Raw genomic sequence first — 18,556 nt, forward strand, 5'->3', positions numbered from 1 at the left:
TCATTGCTAGGATTCCCCCTTAAGACCTTTGGCCCCAATATGTGAAGGTTAGGGGTGGAACAAGTGCAGGTAGATGAGGAGAGCTTTGCTGGCTCAGGTGAAAAGTCCACAGAGTTCAGCATCCTGTTCATAACCAACCAGATCCCTATGGAAAGCCTGCAAGCAGGACCAGAGTGCAACAGCTCCCCCCCCCCCATCACTTGTGAATCCCAGCAATTGGTATTCAGAGGTGGGTGGGTCTCTGCCCGCTCTCCGTACTTTATATCCCCATCTTTGAACACTTGGATAGTGCTAGTATATCATCAATGTTGTAGTGATGTGCTATTGTATTTATTCTGTGAACCGCCTTGAGACCTCTGGGTATAGGGCAGTATATAAATTCAATAAACAATAATAATACCTGCAGGCACATCACTACATACCACCAAACATAACTTGCATACGTTCCACTGAACAATAATTTCCACTGGAAAGTCTTTGAAAGAGGTATCTGTGCACAGGGGTGGCATTTTCACACTAGTATCACTGACCTGGCAGTTCCCTCTCTGCACTTACCACTGTGCTCAACTTGGGCTCCACATTATTTTTCTTGTGCTCTAATCAGTACAGAGTGGGTCGGTCTAGATTCCATTTTGGATTTCCCACAATGCCCCATAGTAAAACTCCTTTGTGGGAACTTAAAATGGTAGCTAGACCCAGAAGCACTTGGAGCACCAATAGTGGAGAGGGATCTTTGCCAAGCCTCACCCCCCAAAATCTTAAACTGGCTCTGGCTCTGGCACATTCTGGATTGATTTGCCAGCTTCAGACAGAAAGCTGTCTCCATCAAGCACTATCATACCACTTTACAAGTCATGCTTTCCCCCAAGGAATCCTGGGAACTGTACTTTGTTAAAGACGCTGAGAGTTGTCGGAGGCCCCTATTTCCCTCAGAAAGATACAGTTTCCAGAGTAGTTTTAACAATCAATCCCTCTTCCCATGGAACTTTGGGAATTTGAGCCCTGTGGGAGAAATAGAGGTCTCCTAACAAGTCTCATCACAAACTACAGTTCCCAGGATTCTTTGAGGGAGGCCATGACTAATAAAATGGTATAATAATGTTTTAGCTGTATGGTGCAGATGCAACCTGAATTTCGAAGCGGAGGGTAATAAGACAAAGGTCATCACCTTCTTAGGTACTAAACACTTAGCTCTGAAGAGCACATCAGACAGTCTAAAACTACAATGGCAGCTGTTTGGCAGCTTTAAATATCGGAGCCAGAATGGTGACTGGGTTGGATTTTAATCAGATTTCAAAGTCGCATTCCCTTATCATATGCAGACACTCAAGAGGCAGCATCGTTGAATGCAGATATGTCAATGGTCAAAGAATGTCCATTACGAAAATTCTCCTTTATTCTTATCTGCTCAGCATTGCAAAGCTGTTACTCATATCTTTCGGTCACAAGAGGTGTTCTATATCACGCTGAAGTACCTCATGCAAATGACAAAGCCTTCTGTGTGAACCGCAAATTAAGCATTTTAAACACACTGGTATTTCCCTGACTTCTTTGGGGGTGGCTGTCTTTTAGACCACTAGCATAGCCTATAACCAGGTTTCAAGCTGACAAGTATTTTCCAGGAGGGATCTCAAATGCAGAGGCCTGAATCACAATTCTCGCTCAGAATAGGTAAGAGGGTTGCACAGTTGTACCACACACCAAGAATACAGCTGCTGGTGTGGAGCAAATTATAATAGATGTGCCCATCCTACGCAACGTGGTGTAGTGGTTAGAGTGCTAGACTAGGACCTGGGTTCAAATCCCCACTCAGACACAAAGCTCACTGACTGACCTTGGGAAAGTCATCTTCTCTCAGCCTAACCTACCCCACATGGTTGTGAGGGTAAAATGGGGAGCGGGGGGAGCATGTATGCCACTTTGAGCTCCTTGGAATAAAGGGTAAAATAGATATGAAATAAATAATATAAATAAATCTCACTTTGACCTTGTTAGTGTCTGAACCCAGGCCTTTGTTTCTTTTGTCAGCAATGCAGAACGAAGACATAACATTGGGTGTAATAGGTAGTTTATGACAGAAACTCCATGCCTACTCTCACACAAATCTCCCAGTGTGTAGCAGCCATACTTTTTTTGGGGGGGGGTCATATAATTTTTAGTCTCACACTGAACGGATTATATCAACCGTGAAGCCACATGCTAAATTCACTCAGTCACTCTATGGGTGTAGATTCTTGATGATGACTTGGCTAGGCTTTACCAACCAGCAACTTTTGATTGCTTCCTCTGCTCAATGTGTCCTCTATAATTGGTGACTCCTGGGTACCCGTGAGGCCCCATCAACCATTTTCTTTACTTCCCCAGGAATATGCTGTCACTTTAAGAACGCAAAGGAATAAAGTAAATAATCTTAATTAACTAAAATAATATTGGGAGCGTTTTCACCCTGAGGTACCTACCTCTGGTAATCAGCATGCCTCTTCTGGTTTAATCAGGGGAACTACCTCCTGCATGCCTTAGATACATAGACCTACCCTGGGGAAGAGAAGATATTTCAGGACTATCTTGAAGTAGGCTGGGTGCATTGTGAGATCAAAGACTGCATTCCAGTGACATTCCAGAAACAACCTCCAAAAAGAAATTCAACAGGCTCGTAAAAAGTTTACCTCTGAAGCAGCTTGTGTCAACCTGGTTCCCCCCCCCCCCCGATGTTTTGAACCATGATTCCCATCGTGGTTGAGCTGGCTGGGACTGGTGGTAGTTAAGGCCCAACACGTTTGAAGGCACCTTGTAGCAATCAAGAGTCAGTGCCTTAATTCTGGAACAAAGTGCATAGAACCTAAAGCTGCTGTCAGAATTAAGAGCATAAGAAGGGCCTGCTGGAGTCTATTTGCTAGTACAGCATCCTCTTCCCGCAGTGGTCAATCAGATGCCTGTGTGGATTTCGCAAGCAGGACCTGAGTGCAACAGCAACCTCCCCTCCTGTGGTTTCCAGGAACTGGTATTCAGAGGCACACTCCCTCTTCCAGTGGAGATAAAACATAGCCATCTTGGTTAGCAGCCATCGAGAGCCTTGTTGCCCATGAATTTGTCTAATCCTCTTTTAAAGTTGACGGCCATCACTGTCTTTCAGCGAGTGAATTTAACAATGCGCTGTGTGAAGATCTGTCTTGGTTCTTCCAACCTTTATCTTCCTTGGATGCCTCCAAGTCCTAGCATTATGAGAGAGGGAGAAAAGCTTTTCTCTATCCACTTTCTCAACACCGTGGGTAATTTTATACACCTCTGTCATGTCCCTCTTACTGACCTTTTCTCTGTACTAAAAAAACAAAAACCACACCCAAATGTTGTAATCCTTCCTCAAAGGAATGTTGCTCCACCCTCTGGATCATTTTGGTTGCCCTTTTCTGAACTTTCCCCCAACTTTGCAATATCCTTTTTGAGGTGTGGTACACAGTACTCCGGGACGCGGGTGGCGCTGTGGGTTAAACCACAGAGCCTAGGACTTGCCGATCAGAAGGTCGGCAGTTCAAATCCCCATGACGGGGTGAGCTCCCGTTGCTCAGTCCCTGCTCCTGCCCACCTAGCAGTTCGAAAGCACGTCAAAGTGCAAGTAGATAAATAGGTACCGCTCCGGCGGGAAGGTAAACGGCATTTCCATGTGCTGCTCTGGTTCGCCGAAGCAGCTTAGTCATGCTGGCCACATGATCCGGAAGCTGTACGCCAGCTCCCTCGGCCAATAAAGCGAGATGAGCGCCACAACCCCAGAGTCGGCCACGACTGGATCTAATGGTCAGGGGTCCCTTTACCTTTACACAGTACTCCAAGTGTGTTGTCCCATAAATTTGTATAATGGCATTACACCAGCAAGTTTTATTTTCATTCTATTTCCCGAAGTTTCCTATCATGGAATATGCTGTTTTCATGGCTGCCACATATGGGGTCCACAACTTCAAAGAGCTATCCACTATGACCCCAGGTTCCCTTTCCTGATCTGGCACTGTCAGTTTAGACCCCATGAGTGTATATGGGAAATTAAGATATATATTTTTGCCCCAACCTGCATCATTTCACACATGTGTACATTCTGTTGCATCTGTCATTTTACTGTTCATTCACTCAGTGTGGAGAAATCCTTTTGGAGCTCTTCACAATCCTTTTTTCGTTAACCACCCTGAAGAATGTAATATTGTCTGCTCACCCCCTACCTCTTTCTTATTTATGATCAAGTTGCTAAGCCCAGGTTCCAATACCTAGCAGAAAGCGCTTCACAGGTTTATAATATAAATGCTTGCATAGTCTAAGGCTCTAAGCTCATTGTGAGGACTGAGAAATGAAAGGATTTCCTGAAAGTTCCCCTCAGGAAGCAGATGAGCACCCTGCCTTTTCAGAACCCAAATGACTTAGCCTTGCACTCAAATGTATGCAAAACCCCTCCAGACTCTTTGCTTCTTTTCCTCACAAAGTGACAGTGGGTAGAAATATTTTCATTGGGTCACTTGCCTTATTAGCAATGGGAAGTTCGGTGAAATGTCTCGGCATGCCAGTTCATTTCTAGTATTGGACTTTCCTGGAGTTTACTGGCAGACAGCAATAAAAGGACAAAATGTTATTAAAAACAAAATCACTACAATGCCAAGAAATTTCCCTAGAACACCAGAGCAATGTTGTGACTTCCAGTTTACATCATCTTAAGTGTACTCTGATTTGTCTGGCTCTGATAGTTATCACAGGGCAATTGCCTTTACACTAGGGCCCCATTTTCCGTGAAGTCCTTAAAATTTGACTTCAAGTCACAGGTTTCTCATACTATGCTGTGAATGATGTGTCAACATTCTATTGCCATTAAACGTAATGATGGTGACAATGGAAAAAATAGCAAAAGTAAACAGTTGACCTGGCAGTACTCCAAGTGGAAACCCCACGGAAACAAAAGAAAAATGGCACAATGGCCTTACAAAGGCCCCGTCTGGTGCCATGGGATCTGTGAAGGGAACTTCCTGGTGAGTTGTCCCAAAACGTAGGTTCCTGGAAACCACATTTATTGGAGGAGTCATGAGTACAGTAACAACAGAGAATGGTTTTAAAGGTGCTCTTCCGCTAGTTGAAAGCCTCTCTTACTCATGGAAAGGCTGTTCCCAATTTAGCAGAAGAGTATTGTATGCGAAAAATGTCTCCAAATTTAGAGGAGTTCTTCTGTGTGCCCAATCCATGCATATTATCAAAACCTTCATAATAAAATACCTTTGGGGGGGGAGTCAAATTTCTTTTCTTTTTTTAATTGATGCTTTATTTAACATTTTTCAAATATAAAGCAGTAAAGTGATACAAAAAGGAAGAAAAGAACAAAGAACAAAACACACAACTGTGTAAAGGGGGGAAACTCATTATATGAATAAATACAAAAATACCCAAACCCATACGTTCTTTTATAAATTTGATGGTATTAGCCTGCTACTAATGTAACTATTAATAGCCTGCTACATTTTGTATGAATTCGTTCCAAATATTGTCATATTTATCCAAGCGGAGTCTACGTCTGTAAGCAGTCCGTTCGTAGGTTGCAAGTGTTATCATATTATCAATCCACTGTTTAAATGAGATAATGTCTTTACTTTCCCAGTTCATCAATATCAGCCTCTTGGCTACCATTAGAGCGTGTAAAATCCATTTTTGTTGTTCAGTTGTTAACTTCCACATAGTAGGTATATAGTTCAGAACAATATTCTCTGCTGAAAATTTTAGGTTTTTTCTGATCAGTCATAGTTATACAATCCAGCAGTTTCTCCCAAAATTTAGTAAGTATAGAACACTGTATGTTTCAGTGTTGTCCTGACCACATCTCCAGCATAATGCGGTCCTGGGAAATCTTGTAAAAAGACAGCAGGTCAGTTCTGGGGAGGGAGGGGGACAGGAGGAGATGGCTGAATCCACAGGCTTTTTTAGAAAGACAATTTGAAATGTCTTTAAATTCCCCACATATCAATGCAATCTGCAAGGCTGTTTTCACCCTTTCCCACCTCCCCATGCCCCACCCACTACATTTTCCAGCTAATGAGAGTTAAGAGTCCAAAACGTCTGGACAGCATCCAAAACAACCTGTCACCAGGTTGGCAAAGTTTGGATCAAATATTCCAGCTGTCTCCCAAATGCAGCTGAAACACCAGCACCAAGAACACATGAATGGCTGTGCTGTGCTGTCTTGGAGATTTCATGGATAACTGCAGATATGATCGCAGCCACAGTTCATATGTTAGCTTCTTCCTAGGTTTGTCTACTTTCTTTTCCCTGGCCTTGCTGCTGTGTCTGTAGTAGTAGCTGCAGGACAAGTGTAAATCCAGAAGACAGAGTCTTTTTAGCTATGCAAATACGGTGATAGGAAAAGCTTCCCTAGTTGAATTTCTGAGCGGGGGTGGGGAGAGGATGGCAACTTTATTCCTTCTCCATTCTACAAGCTTTTTTTAAAACTTATGTCAACACTAGTGCTTTCTTTCCAGTCCCACCCACCTTCTGTTTGGATAAAATATGACACAAAGACATTTAGGACAAGGAAGATGACGCCATCCTTTACCTGGTGCATTTTGCCGTTTTCTTTCTTAGCACTGCCATCTAGTGTACAATTGAGTTTACATAAACCAATTTAGAAAGTTTATTGGGACAGTAAATAAATACGTAGGTTACTGTTATAATTGTTGCATGGTGTCAATTTTATATATATAGTGTCATTAATGTGCACGATGCTCTCCAGCGAATAATGGGGTAAGTCCCTGTTCCAAAAAGCTTACAATCCTACACATTTTTTCTTGGTTCTATTTATGGAGTAGAATCATAGAATAGTAGAGTTGGAAGAGACCCTGAGGATCATCTAGTCCAACCCCCTGCCAAGCAGGAATATGCAGCTGGAGATCAGGCCTGCAACTTTGGCATTATCAGCACCATGATCTAACCAACTGAACTATCCAGGCAGCACTTAAAATGCTTTTTGCGCCGCCCAGGAATCAAACCTGGGTCACAAGAATGAGAATCTCGCATAAAATACATCCCTAAACAGGATCATTTTAGACTACAGTGGCTCCTGGTATAAACTGAGACAGAAATTAGATATTCTGTTGATAATGAAACTGACATGGGGACAAATAGAAGAAGACACCTTGACCCCGGTATGGCTCCCCTTTATCACATACACAGCCCAACAAGATAATGACAAAAATCCACCAACAGCATACAAATCAACATGGCTAACCTGATCCAAAACACCCACCCACCCCCACTCACACATGAAAACAAAGATCACCACAGCCAATCATAAACAACCAACCACACCCTAGGCTAACCCCAACCTCTCTCACCAACAAAGAAACAGAGAACCTACACAAGCGACGCTGACGCAAAACCCCACATATATTAAGGAAAATAGAAACATCGCCACCCGACCCCACCCCACTCACCTTTCCCCCCTCCACCTCTTTCCCCCCTTTTCTTTCCAATGTCTCAACAAATGAAACTGATCTGTAAAAAATGTTTCTTGAAGAAAAAAAAGAGAGAGACATTGCACATACTTTTGTAACCCAAGAAAATCTTTAATAAAAGTACATTTTTTAAAAAAAAAAGATATTCTGTTGATGAAGGTACAATGGTCTTATCACATGTCTGAGGCTCTGCCCTCCTTACATACATAAACCCCAAGCGGTTTAGAATCCGAGTGATTTAGTCACAAGGATGCAGAACAGGTAACAATCAGAACTGGGCCCAAGTATCCCCCTTTGCTGCCCCATTCATCCCACCTCACTGCTTCCATTCTGTATTCTGCACAGGTCCATCTACCGCTCTTAAAATGATTTCTTTGTGCAGTACCCTACTCTTTCTAATAAACAGCAATGGCATCCAAAGCATCTAGTATATGTCTCCTTACTTGTGCTTAAACAGGTGGATCTTGAGCAGTTTAAAGCACAGCTTGGAAAGGGAAAGAGGCATCTTTGAGCAAATCATGGGCGGGGGCAGATCTGAACGTCCTGGGATTGATGGAAGTGAGAGGGTTCAGTTCCACTTATGTTGTGTGTCGTTTTGGTACTTCTTTCTTGTTTAGGAGTCACACAGCATTCCCCACATTTATTCCACTTCTTCTCTCATTTTATCCCTGGGTTTTTCAGACTCATTTTCTGACTTTCCCCATCATTTAGGTGACCAACTGGTCAGGAGGACCAGTTCTACCGCATGACCTGGATTTTCCTACTTTCCCCCAGCGAGGCAGGGAGATTCCATTCTGCTGTATGGAATCCAATGGAAAGTCAGAGCAGAGGACCCACTTATCCGAAAGGGTTGTGCCACCATCAGTTAATAGAAACTGTATTGGCAGATTCCCAATATGATTTTGTGGGTTTGCACACACCTTCTGTTATGTACTGAGTTGAATAGGATCCAAAAGGCAGCAGTCTGATTGGTCCTAGAACAATAGGATTCAGAATGCAGCAGTCTGATTGGTCCTAGAACAATAGGATCCAAAAGGCATCTGTCTGATTGGTCCTAGAACAATAGGATTCAGAATGCAGCAGTCTAATTGGTCCTAGAACAATAGGGTCCAGAATGCAGCAGTCTGATTGGTCCTAGAACAATGCAGCAGTATGATTGGTCCACAGGAGCCACCCAATCCAGCTCCAGGTGGAAGTGAATCTGTAACCTGATTGGCCTACAGGAGAATCCCAGAATTAGCCAATCACATGCGGCCCATTGTGTAAATAATGTATATAAAGCAGATATTTTGGGGGAACATTCATTCCTCACTACTATGAGCTGAATAAAGAGCATGAAATCCACACTCGACTCCGAGTATATTTCACCTTCTATACCCCTCCCCCCAATTGCCTATAAACATTCTAACTCCAGGTGCCAAATTCACTTCCAGATAGAACAGTCATTCCTGGAAGATGCTTTGATTTTCATGCATCTCCAAAAAGAGATTGTCCCAAAAAAAATTTCTTTTTAAGAGACTGTGGGAAAGGTGCCCTCACATCATCACACTTTCAACTGTTATTGTACAGTCTCACATGGCATTCTTTTCTAAAGTTCTAGAGAAGGATGCAGTCAACTTTGCATTGGGAAAAGCTGTAGTTCAGTGGCAGAGCTCATCTTTTGCACGTTAAAGTCTCAGGCACAACCCAGGGCATCTTCAGATGTGTCTAAAACTCTGTAAATCCCCTGCCAGTTTATAGAAATAATATTGATGTAGATGGACCAGTGGTCTGACATGGTAGGCATATTCCTAGGCCCCAGGACACTAGTGTCAATTTTTGAGCAATGATAGTAGGTCTTTCTATCACAGGGTCAGTCTTAAGTTTTTCACTGCCTAAGAAAAAAGCTAGATGGATGCTTCTGGATCCAGCTGGTCTGTCCACTCTCACCTCACCTGATCAGCTTCCTCCTCAGCTGATGATAGAAGAAAAGAGCCTTCAGGCAGGTGCTGGGTATACACATACGCAAGTCTTTCTAGATCAGTTGTTTTGAGTGGTTTTTGAGGTTGGTGGTGTTGGTGAGGGCAGTTGTATTGCCTACATCAAAACTGCTCAAGTAAATACAGGTATGCTGCAAGTGATATAGGCAGTGTGACTAAGATTAAGACAATGCCTTCCATGCACACCAGACCTTTAAAGCACATTGAGAGCACATATTCCTGGGAACTGTAATTTGCCAAGGTTGCTGGGAATTGTAGGTCTGCGAGGGGCAAACTATAATTCCCATATTTTTTTGTGGGTGGGCTGTGCTTTGAATGTGCTTTACAGGTCTGGTGTGTATGCAGCCAATATAGTAAGTTATGAGTTTCGTCTGTACACAATATCTTACTATATAATAATCTTGTAAGTCTGTCGTCTTGCTACAGTTTATGTGGCTGCCAATAGGTCACCACAGCAATTCTAGTGTGATGGCAGCAGGCAGGCAAGGAAGCAGTGCTGGTGGCAAACATCCTAGGAGGTGGGAGGTGCTTGCCAGGCTGCTTGCCACTTCAGGGGCAGGGGTGGCAAGTGCAGTAAGCAGGGGTGTCAGCCTCCAATACTCCAAATGCATAAAGGTTTTGTCAAATACTTGTTCGGAAAACACCCTCCATTGTATTTTCCCCACCCACCCATTTCATCCAATACTGCATTCAATATTGCTTCGCATCATAATCTTTGTAATAAATCTCCTCCAGGTGGCATATGTGTGCCTAACAATGAGCACAGACATCATAATAATCTTCAGCCACAGAGTCCAATTTTGGCTGTTGGGTGTAGGTCCTACAGTTTAGCATTCTCAAGCAAAGGGAGCTGAAAAGCACAGAATACCGTAATTCAATAATCCCGTTATTAACTTTTTTCCTGATCCCATCATATCTTTTAAGAACGATGTGAATGCTTTGCAGTATTATTGAAGTATTTTAATATTCCTGCATTTTCGACTGTGTTTTTGAGTTTTTGTGGTATTGCACTTTATACCAGCAGCACGAGTATTATTATTATTATTGCTGCTGCTGCTGTTGTTATTGTTACTGCTTGTATTTTTGAATCACTGCTTGGGTCCAAGAGAAGGTGGGCCAGGCATTCAGAGGTGCCACCATTGGCAGGATCAAGGGTAGAAGAAGTATTTTGTGACAAGGTAGCCATGCACCCTAGGAGATAAGCAAATCTATGCCACGAAGTCTTGGTAGCCATGCCAACATACCCTCCCATCTTGGTGGGTGAGCTGGGTGGACCAGATCTGACCCTGCTCCACTCACCTGGGTACTCTGCAGTACCAGCACAGGTTGGAGAGGTGGAGGTGGTGGTGGGGGGAACAGGGGTTCAATCGTCCATAGGGATTCCATGTCTCACACCATAAAATCAATTTGTCTGAAAGCCAAGTCTGTAAGGTATGAACCTGATGTTGGACCAGAGAGACAGAATGGGGATTTTTGGGTGTTCGGTATTTCCTATATCCAGTCTAGCAATTTTGTGGGAAATTCTTCATTGCGGAACCAGGAGTGGCAGCTTCGAGAACATGAACTTTCTTCTTGAAATAATAAGCAGCATTTGGTGTGGCTTTCAATAGCTGACTAGCTGCTGACACAGAACCAGTTTCTCAAAGAATCTTTTGTCTTCTACTCTATATATATGAAGTCTCTGCCCCACCCTCCTTCCCTGGCAATCTTTCAACAGAACACCCTTTCAATACTGTATCCTCTGTTCTTATGCAGCCACAGGCACCATCCAAACACAAGAGGGAGCAATCAGCCAGCTTGGGGGAACTGTGAAGTGTACAAAGTGCAAAACAAATCTTTGGGCGAGGGGACCAAAATGCCCAGTGAGGACTGAGCATGCCCAGTGACCATGGAATATTTAGCAATTGTTGCTGAGAGAGAAGGAAACAGACACCCAGGGTAGAGGGTTAATGGAATGCAGTGTTCCAGAACAGGGCAAGGTTCCAGCCAGGCTTGAATGGTGCAAGAACTCCACACGGCAATATTTTGATGTAGTTCCCACCTGTTCATATAGTTTCCAATTAAAAAAATAATAGAATAGAATAGAGAAAGATTATCAGTGTGGCATCACAAAAAGAGAGCAAATATAAAGAACATTTTAAAATACTGGAGTTTCATTATTGCATGTGTTATATTCTACTCTGAGGGTGTGGGCGAGTGCTTTTCTCAGTGCAGACACAACCGTATGTCATTCTGGTCTGGTGCAAAAGTAGTGAGACATAGTTGCTGAAATAAATGATGTTATTTCTGCAAGGCAATTTATGTTTGGTTGTCATCCACTGTTATTTTATTATAACAGACAAGGAGTCTGTGTCAGAGGAGCCATCACTGCCTTGATCCTGCCAGGTTTGTACCCCCAGAGCAGAAAGTGGGCTTGTGTTGTTCCCCTTTTATTTCCCTTTATTTTGCTTTTAAAAAAAACACCCTCCTGTTGTTTCAGTGGGGGGGGGGGTTACTACACCAGCTCCAGGGCTGGCATAGTTTTTCTCCCTTGTCTGGAACAAGTTGAGGGAACAGGAGGCCTTTGGATCTTATAGACTATTTTGATGGGGAAGCAGAGGAAGAGTAAAACACCCTCACCCCCCATCTACATTCCCAAGAAATGGACAGTCATCCACAGAAGGGGGGGGAGAGAAATACATCACAGATCTTCTGTCTATAGTTCATCTCTTAATGTACCAGTGGATGCCCATGAAGACATTCAATTAAAGGCAATATGAATTTCCATCTGCTATGTTTGATGTGTGTTCATGAGCAGGCAAACCCTCACTTGTTCTAACAGCCATTTAATGATGAGCTTGTATGTATGAGTGAACTTATCTTCCAAACTGATATGTGCAAAACTTCCCTCTGTGCAAGATAACGGGGACATGCTGCAACTCCCTGTGGTGTATGCAAGCCCGGGCGGAGCTTTGTCTGAGGCTCGTGGCAGGAGTCTTGTTCTTGGCATGACAGCGTTAAGTCTGGCAGGTCCCTGGAATTCCCCTGCCCTGGCCAGCTTAGCCCTCCAAGGCCCAGTGCAAGTCTACCCGGCTCCCCACCCTGGGCCTGGGTATATGTGAGAGAGAGAGTAAGTAAGGAGAGGGAATGTGTGCACATCTATGTATTTGTGCATATTGTTTATTCTATAAGGTAAGGTAAAGGAAAAGGACCCCTGGGTGGTTAAGTCCAGTCAAAGGCAACTATGGGGTGTGGCACTCATCTCGCTTTCAGGCCAAGGGAGCCGGCATTTGTCCACAGACAGCTTTCCGGGTTATGTGGCCAGCATGACTAAACCGCTTCTGGCACAACAGAACACCGTGATGGAAACCAGAGCGGACAGAAACACTGTTTACCTTCCTGCTGCCGTGGTACTTATTTATCTACTTGCAATGGTGTGCTTTGGAACTGCTAGGTTGGCAGGAGCTGGGACAGAGCAACAGGAACTCACCCCGTTGCAGGGATTCAAACCGCCGACCTTCTGATCGGCAAGCCCAAGAGGCTCAGTGGTTTAGACTAAAGCACCACCCGCGTCCCTGTTTATTCTATATCTCAGGGATGTCCAACTAGTAGATTGTGATCTACAGGTAGAATCCCTGGATGATCCTGGTTGATTGTGGGATGCTTATCAATTACAAAAAGTTACAAGGAAAAAGCTAAAAAAAAAACACTCTTTGCAATCCTCCCCAAAGAAAGCTCAACAACTCTGGGCAATCCACCCACCCCACGCATCCCTCTAATGACAATGGGTAGATCACTGCAAGTTTTTCTTTATACTGGGAGTAGATCACAGTCTCTTGGGAGCTGGACATGCCTGCTATGTCTGATTCCTTTTCAGATAATCAGCTCTTTAGCTCCTGTGTTTAGTGTAACAAAAAAAAGGCTCATTAAACATAGGAGTCAAAGAGATGATTATCTGAAAAGAACTGCTGCCTGACCTATGTTTTTCTGTAATAACAACAATGGTGTAGGCATCAAAAGCACCCTATATCATCCAAGGACTCTGCAGATATTCATTAGGAAGTTACCTGTGAGCATTCCCAGTTTTCTTCTTCTTTTTCTTGGGTGGCTTTTGCCTTCCTTTCTCCCACACTTTGTATTTCAATGGAGAAAAATAATATAGGATAATTGTGCCTTTTGTTCAGCTATGTGAAGCCAAAAAGGGGGGAGGGATATAACTCAAAAGCTGTCTTCTCCTAAATATTTGGATTGCTACAGCTGCATATCCAATCTGCGCTGGGTATCTATGAAATATTCACATGGAAGGTAAGAATCTCCATGCATCGCCTGATATATGGAAACCATCTTGATGTGAGGATTGGACGAACGAAAAAATTCACACAGGATTATAACTGGTGTTTATCTGCTTAAGGAGATTATCAGAAGAGATCATAAAGAAAAAAAGAAAAAATATATGAACAAGATGAGATGTGGAAACAGCAAGATAAGACTGGATAGAATTATGAACATTATTTGGACTGATTGGGTATTAATGCAGTAGCAAGAAGATGATTGGAATCCCCCTTCGGAACTTGAAATATGGGTCCCCTCAACAAAAATTTAAAATTCGGCTTTGTAATTCGGAATTTATGTGATGCGATTTGATTTGATTTGATTGGTCGGTTAATAAAAATTATTTTTTTAAAAAAAAAAAAAAGAATCTCCATGCATCGCCTTTGAATCTCTAAGTGAATTAGACAGATAGCAAACAGAGAGAATAAGGGAAGGGCCAGACAAATTACAGAACATAATTTGCAAGTTGAAACAGAAATGGTTCTTTAGCAGCCAGCAGAAAGTGTTTGACGAACAGAAGCTAAGCCAAGAAACTCTACTTAACAGCAGAACTATGTGCAGAATTGCAGCTACAGCAATTCAACCATAATAAAAAATAGTGAGCCATATTGTTAACTCTACACAAACTAGCCAGACCTGATATACATGTCCCCTGACTCTCCTAGTGCATTCAAAGGATTTCACAGCTAGATGTGTGGGAAAAGGAATCATATGACTGCTTCTTTATCTTGTGGCCACATCCATTCTCAACAACATTTTTTTTAAAAAAGCATGGGTGTGTTTTAAATACCACAGCCACTGGTGTCACATTCTGAAAAGCAAGCTGACTTTCAGATAGGCCAATCAGATGTTTGCTTTGCTTTGCAGGCAGCTGTAATTAACATGCTCTGAATTTGCTCCAGGTTCAGGAGGAAAGCATGCAAATCAGCTCTGCTGGGTCAGACCAAAGGCAGATCTACTCCAGAATTCACTGGCCCATCATTGGGAATCCCACAAGCAGGACATGAGCACAGCAGCACTCTCCTGCTAATGATCCACCTCAGAGATATACAGTTATTACTAAAGGGAGTATAACTTTCATGAGTAGTTGCCACTGGTGGCCTTATTTATTTGTTGCATTCAAATCCTACCCCTTTCTCCAAGGAACTCACTGTGATGTACATGGTTCTCCCCTTCCTTATTTAATCCCCACAACAACCCTATGAGGTGGGCTGAGAAGCAGTTACTGGCCCAAAGTAACCCAGTGAGTTTCGTGGCTAAGTGGGGTTTTGAACATGGGTCTCATTCCTAAGCATTGTAAAAAGCTTATGGAAATAGTCCTTCTTCTTTTTTTAGATTCACATTCACAAATGCTGTGTGCCTTACATTCCTCCAAATGACAGAACTTATGGGAATGTCCCCATTCTGTATCCCAGGAGAGCCATTGCCAATCAGTGTAGACAGTACTGGGCCAGACAGACCAATGGTCTGACTCGGTATAAGGCAATTTCCTGTGCTCAGATGTTCTCTGCATTCACAGTGTACTCCGAGACCTTTGTTGTATGTAAGGCAGTCTTTCTTGTTGTATGACTTTCCTTTTGAGTGTGAAAATAAAGCTCTTTTGGTTCCGCCTGTCTTGCAGGTCCTAAGGCAACACCCAGCGCCTTGCCCTGCGTGACTGTGGTGCTCATTCATCAAAGCAAAAGCACCTCTCCTTCTCAGCTCTAGATCTGTTTCATATCACTGCCAGCCAACAGCCAACCACGGTCTGTGCTGTGCGACTAGAGGAAAGATGCTGTTTCTTTGCCACTGTCTATAAATTGCCATACTTTCCAGCCCATCCTCCATTAAGTGAAGTGGGTTGACTCTATGCAGCCAAAAAGCTCGATCTCTCCCCACCCTGTTTTCTTACTGTTACTACAAACCAGCACAGTTTCTCTTCTTCCTCTTTTGCAATTTCCTGTTCAGTGTCATTGTGGGCATCTTTACCATGTTAGCATTTCTTTGGACTCTTGTTGGCAGTTGCCTAGAGGGAGGTGGGTGGTTCTTAATAAGGTGATCTGATGGCATCTGGGAAACCATCTGCCTCCATTGCCTTTGGTGACCAGCTACAACTTAATGCTACCCTGTTTGCATCTTCAAAGCACTTTAAAGAGATTATGATTCACAGTTCTTCTAGATTACAGTATACATGGTCATAATTGGCAAATGGCTGTCTCGGTTTTGTGCACGTAGAGCATATGAGGTTTCCCAGCAGCTATGCAATGCATCCCTGAAGTCTTGGCCTCTTGGGTCCTTAGGTGACATTCTGAGCTCAGCAGCCTCACACCTGCCTTCTGCCTTCTCTGCGCTCCGAAAGAGCTTGTCTCAATGCATGTGGGGGCATGCCTGCAATACCATGAGTCACTGTATCATCTGCACTGGCTTCAAGATTGAGAGCTGAAGCAGGTGGACCTGTACAGTGGTACCTCGGGTTACAGACGCTTCAGGTTACAGACTCCGCTAACCCAGAAATAGTACCTCGGGTTAAGAACTTTGCTTCAGGATGAGAACAGAAATCGTGTGGCTGCAGCGGGAAGCCCCATTAGCTAAAGTGGTACCTCAGGTTAAGAACAGTTTCAGGTTAAGAACAGACCTCCGGAACAAATTAAGTTCTTAATCCGAGGTACCACTGTATTGCCATATGCAATGTGGTTTGGGCCAGTGTCCATTTGAGGTCCTATTCCTCTGCACCACACCTCTCCTAGTCATTGCACTTCTAACCAAGAGAAGGCAGGTCTTTTAAATTTCAATTGGGCTATTGTATATTAACCAAATGCATAATTTCATAATTATTTTATATTATCAAGGGAATTGCTGTAAGGATAGAATATAATCACACCCAACCCTCAAGAAGTCGTCCACCTAAGCATCTACCAGTGGCATCTGACCGCCAGGGACAAGATGGGACCGTAGGAAGCCATATGCCACCTAGATGTTGAGACAATGTTTTCCACCCCATTTGTTGTCCCTAAGGGTCAGTTGCTGGACAAGGGACATGGAGATGGAGATGGTGATTGGAACTGGGCTTTAGAGCAGAGGTAGTCAATGCTGTACCCTCAAGATGGCCCAACAACCCCAGCCTGCATGACCAATGGTCAGAGATGATGGAAGTTGTAGTCCACAACATCTGGAGAGTGTCACATTGGCCACCCCTGCTCTAGAGCAAGTACATCAGCTGTAGCAGTACTCACGAAAGAGAGCTTCTTCACAACCAATGTGCATAATGTGTTTTACTGCAGCCACACTAGTGTAATGCATGGCATTGGAAATGGGCAATGAAATGTGCCAATCAGCCATGGTGGACTCTGCAGCTGAGGTCCCTGAGTGCTTGGGGATGCCTGTCAAGTCTACCCTTCAGAGTGATGTGTTTAGCACAGCAAACTACATCCTACTTCTACCCTTTCTCTTACTTGATATCCCTCCATGCCCCCCCCCCATCATATCTTGATTAAACTTAAAACAAAATTAGATAGATAGCTTGGAAACGACATCAAGTCTCTTTATAATGCAATTCAGTTTATTAAGTTCCACAAAATGGAAGTCTTTGACTCCCTTGAAATGTTTGCGGCACGGGTTTGTCAAAACCAGTTGGGAAAGTCGGCCTGGCAAATGAAAACCAGGGCAAGAAGGTGGAGTTCCTAAACACAATTATGAGGCTTCAAAACACCACTGCGGCTCTGCCATGGGAAATAGCTGTGTAACTTTGATTTCCAAGCTGGAATGGCTTCCCTAGCATTTGTCTAAATGCCCTCCAGGGATTTCAGGAGAACAGCTTCTTGGTACAAAGGCGTTGTTTATTGAGAGTCTCATCCAGTGAGGTGTGGCTTCATCCAGCCTCCGCTCAAGGCAAAGGCGCAAAACAAGTTTCAACGGAGGTCTGAAATTGTCATGGGGAAGATTTCTGCTGATTCAGGTTTTCAGTGTTCTGAAAGCCTTTTTAAAAGAAGAAACAGAACACCCTGGCTTCCTCAAAGTCTGGAACCTTTCATAAGAAAACACTAAATTCTAAAATATGTGTGCATGTATACAAGTCAGTTGGATAGTGACACTATTTCTAATATTTGACAACATGCTACAATACAAATGGTAGAGAACTTGGGCTAAATATTATCCATGGTGAGCTGCTCCCTTATCCTAAACACCAATCCACAAACCCTATGTTTCTCTCTCTTTTCATAACATTCCACCACCCCAACTCTTTCTATCTCTTTCGATTTTCTTTTATCATTATTTTGTTACTGATGCTACGAAGTCCAGCTTTTTAGCCATAGCCAACCAGGTCTATTTCTGATATAGGTTTGAGATGATAGAAAGCTCAGGACACATGAGCCTGCCATATTTGTCTCCAGTGCCATCTCCCCCCCTCCCCATACACCCTTCCACCACATTTGCCAGAAACAAATATACCGTAAGTGGAAGTTGTTAAGTTAGAAGAGGGAGAAGGAGCAGAGACAGTGGAGCCTAGGAAATATGACAAGCCAAGAGGACAGGAGTTTCTGCATTCTCCTCATTCATATATTAGGAAACACTGGCTGATTAAAAATAATAATGAGACTGAACGTGAGTCTTTTTAGTGATGTGACAAGAAGTAAATTGATCTCATGCTATCTGTCTCCTGCTGAATACACTGAATCTTTCACAAAACAGTTAACTTGTGGTATGAGTACAGAATGCTTGTGTTTCATTTGGCTCAGGTTTTGGATGAGTAAGAGACACACCTGGGGAGTGTCTGTGGGAGAGAAGAAACACAAGTCTAGGCGTATTATCACATCATTC

General features: G+C 43.3%; 1 long non-coding RNA gene across 1 annotated transcript; it reads right to left on the reverse strand.

Moving 5' to 3' along the window:
• Positions 1-7,605: 7,605 nt before the first annotated feature.
• LOC308583228 lies at positions 7,606-12,103 on the reverse strand. Its single transcript, XR_014006136.1, has 2 exons — positions 8,838-12,103; positions 7,606-8,389 (listed from the first exon to the last, which is right to left on the reverse strand). It is a non-coding gene; the product is annotated as an uncharacterized lncRNA (long non-coding RNA).
• Positions 12,104-18,556: the final 6,453 nt, after the last annotated feature.

Source organism: Podarcis bocagei (genome assembly GCF_964188305.1).
Source record: "Podarcis bocagei genome assembly, chromosome: 3".
Classification (NCBI taxonomy): Eukaryota; Metazoa; Chordata; class Lepidosauria; order Squamata; family Lacertidae; genus Podarcis; species Podarcis bocagei.